The sequence below is a fragment of the Rutidosis leptorrhynchoides genome, chromosome 3 (genome assembly GCF_046630445.1).
Source record: "Rutidosis leptorrhynchoides isolate AG116_Rl617_1_P2 chromosome 3, CSIRO_AGI_Rlap_v1, whole genome shotgun sequence".
NCBI classification, from domain to species: domain Eukaryota; kingdom Viridiplantae; phylum Streptophyta; class Magnoliopsida; order Asterales; family Asteraceae; genus Rutidosis; species Rutidosis leptorrhynchoides.
Genome location: NC_092335.1, coordinates 364,372,228 through 364,376,168, shown reverse-complemented (window position 1 = coordinate 364,376,168; position 3,941 = coordinate 364,372,228).

Sequence of the window (3,941 nt, the reverse complement as noted above, 5' to 3'; positions counted from 1 at the left end):
CTCGGATTTGAACGATTTTCTCGGTGGTTTCGTGAATGAGTTCGGGTCTGGTGATTTGCACGTCGCCTACCTCGGCCCAACAAAGAGGTGAACGACATTTTTGGCCATATAGCGCTTCAAAAGGTGCGACTTTAATACTCGCGTGATAACTATTGTTGTAAGAGAACTCGGCGAGAGGTAAGTGCTTGTCCCAAGCTTTTCCGAAATCAACCACGCAAGCTCGTAACATGTCCTCTAAGGTTTGAATTGTACGTTCACTTTGTCCATCGGTTTGAGGATGATATGCGATGCTCATGTCTAAACGCGTTCCCAATGCTTCTTTTAATGTACGCCAAAATCTAGAAATGAAACGGCCATCTCGGTCGGAGATAATCGATAAAGGTACACCGTGTCGGGCTACGATCTCCTTAATGTAAAGTTGTGTAAGTTTCTCCATTTTGTCCGTTTCTTTCATGGCAAGGAAGTGTGCGGATTTGGTGAGACGGTCAACAATAACCCAAATGGTATCATAACCGCCCGTCGTTTTTGGTAGCTTGGTGATAAAATCCATCGTTATCCTTTCCCACTTCCATTGCGGGATCTCGGGTTGTTGAAGTAGTCCGGACGGTCTTTGGTGTTCGGCTTTGACTTTGGAACATGTCAAACACTTGGAAACATAAGTAGCTACGTCCCTTTTGATGTTCGGCCACCAATATTGTTCCTTAAGGTCGTGGTACATCTTATTGGCACCGGGGTGAATCGAGTATCGTGACTTATGGGCTTCATCTAAAATAAGACTTCGTAGGTCCCCATATCTAGGCACCCAAATCCTTCCGGCAAAATATCGAAGTCCGGTCTCCCTAACTTCGAATCGAGAGACGAGAATGTTCAAGAGCTCGTGTAAAACGTTTTCATCCTTAAGAGCCTCATCTTGGGCTACCCGAATTTGGCTATTAAGGTTGGTGTGAATGGTGATGTTTAAAGCTCGGACACGAAGAGGCACCGCTCTTTCTTTTCAACTTAAGGCATCGGCTACTACATTTGCCTTCCCGGGATGGTAACGAAGCTCGCAATCGTAATCGTTTAAGGTTTCAATCCACCTTCGTTGTCTCATGTTTAGTTGCTTTTGGTTGAAGATGTGTTGGAGACTTTTGTGATCGGTAAAGATAGTACTCTTGGTTCCATAAAGATAGTGTCTCCACATTTTAAGTGCAAAGACAACGGCTCCGAGTTCGAGATCATGTGTCGTGTAGTTTCGTTCATGAATTTTGAGTTGTCGAGAAGCATAAGAAATGACTTTCGTTCGTTGCATCAACACACACCCAAAACCATGTTTCGAGGCGTCGCAATACACAACAAAATCGTCATTGCCTTCGGGAAGTGACAAGATAGGAGCGGTGGTTAGCTTTGTTTTCAAGATTTGAAATGCAGATTCTTGTTCGATCGCCCAATTGAATTTCTTTCCCTTGTGAGTTAAAGCGGTTAGAGGACGAGCAACCAAGGAGAATCCTTGATGAATCTACGGTAGTATCCGGCGAGACCCAAGAATTGACGAATGTGAGTAGGTGTTGTAGGAGTCTCCCATTTACTAATGGCTTCGATTTTCGATGGATCGACTTTAATACCTTGGTCACTTACAACACGACCAAGAAATTGAACTTCCTTCAACCAAAATTCACATTTGGAGAATTTGGCATAGAGTCGTTCTTGTCTCAAGAGTTCAAGCACAAGTCGGAGATGTTGTTCGTGTTCTTCTTCGCTTTTAGAATAGACCAAAATGTCATCGATGAACACAATAACGAATTTATCAAGATACGGTTTGCACACGCAGTTCATAAGATCCATGAACACCGCCGGTGCGTTAGTGAGACCAAATGGCATTACAAGAAATTCATAGCTACCATAACGAGTTCGGAAAGCGGTTTTGGAGACATCTTCCCCCTTAACCCTTAATTGATGATAGCCCGAGCGGAGATCGATTTTTGAATATACACAAGACCCTTGTAGTTGATCAAAGAGGTCATCGATGCGAGGAAGAGGATATCGGTTCTTAACCGTTAATTTGTTTAGTTCACGATAATCAATGCACATTCGTAGGGATCCGTCTTTCTTTTTAACAAACAAAATCGGAGCGCCCCAAGGTGAATGACTAGGTTGGATAAAACCACGATCAAGTAGTTCTTGGATTTGACTTTGCAATTCTTGCATTTCGGATGGAGCAAGTCTATATGGTGCACGAACTACGGGTGCGGCTCCCGGAATAAGATCGATTTGGAATTCTACCGGTCGATGAGGTGGAAGACCCGGCAATTCGTCGGGAAATACATCAGAATAGTCACTAACAATTGGCACATCATCGATGTGCTTCTCATCGGACTCGACTTTCTTAACGTGAGCAAGGATCGCAAAACAACCCTTAGAGAGTAGTTTTCTAACTTTAAGGCACGAAACGAGGTTGAGTCCGGTGCAACTCTTATCGCCATAAACGATCAAAGGTTCACCATTCTCGATAGGAATTCGGATTGCGTTAAGATCACAAAGGATGTGAGATTTCGTTTTGGCTAGCCAATTCATACCGATTATTACATCGAAGCTTCCTAGTTCCATGGGTATCAAGTCAATTTCAAATTCATTACCCAAAATGTTTAATGTGCACCCCCGATAATATGTTTCGGCACTCAATAGTTTCCTGTTGGCCACTTTAATGGTATAAGTGGTATCTAGTGGGAGTGGTGGAGTGCTAAAAGAATGAATCAAAGTCTTGGATACAAAGCATTTATCGGCACCCGAATCGAATAAACAAGTAACATAAGTGTTGTTGAGAAGAAACGTACCCGTGACTAATTCATTATCATCTCGGGCTTCCTCGGTGTTGATGTTGAAAGCTCGACCGCGCGTATTGGGGTTATCTTTCCTCTTCGGGCATGCATTTCTATAATGGCCCATTTGGCCACATTCATAATAAGTGCCCGTTTTTGGTGCATTAGGCCCCTTTCGAGCGATGGGGGCAACACTTTTACACTCATTGGCCTTATGACCAACTCCTTGGCACCGGTGGCAAATTAACTTGCCACATTCACCAAAGTGATGTTTGTTGCATTTGTTGCAAAGAGGTAGGTTCCCGGCATAACCCTTCTTGCCGTCGGAGGTGTAAGGCTTCTTAGCAAAGTTGTTGTTGCTTGATTGGGAGGGTTCCCACTTTCTTTTGTTGCCGCCCGATTTATCCTCGGCCTTAGGTGCCGGCACTACAATTTCGTCCACCGTTTCTATCAATTTGCGGGCCATGTTCAAAGCTTCTTGATGATTAGTGGGTTTGGATGACATTACTCCGTGTTTGATGCTCTTTGGAAGACCATCCATGTAAAGTTCAACCCTTAAAGCTTCGGGGTTCACAAGATTTGGGCACATCAAGGCTAGTTCGGAAAATCGTTGATTATAAGCCTTGAGATCATTTCCGACCGCCTTTAAAGTTCTTAGCTCTTGTTCGAGCCTTCGGGTTTCTTCACGAGGGAAATATTCGACAATCATCTTTTCCCTCAAGTCGGCCCAAGAGAGGGCTTGAGCTTCATCGGTACCCACCGATTGTACATAGGTGTTCCACCACGTGAGGGCGATACTGGCAAAGGTGTGGGTGGAATATTTGACTTTATCTTGGTCTCGACAACCGCTTATGCTAAAAACGGCTTCCGTTTGTTCGAACCATCGAGTGAGTACAACCAGTCCCCCGGTTCCATCAAAAGTGTGAGATTTGCACCCCATGAAGGCTTTGTAGGAGCACCCTTCGTTTGAGTTACCGGCCCCTTGATTGTTGTTGTTGTGGTTGTTGTTATTGTTGGAGGAGTGATCGGCCATGGCCGCTTCCACGGCGGTGGCTATCATTCATTGTAGAGCTTGTTCGGGAGTCTCATGGTGTGGCACACGACGAGGAGGCATTGTTCCTTCAAAACACAAGAATACCGTTG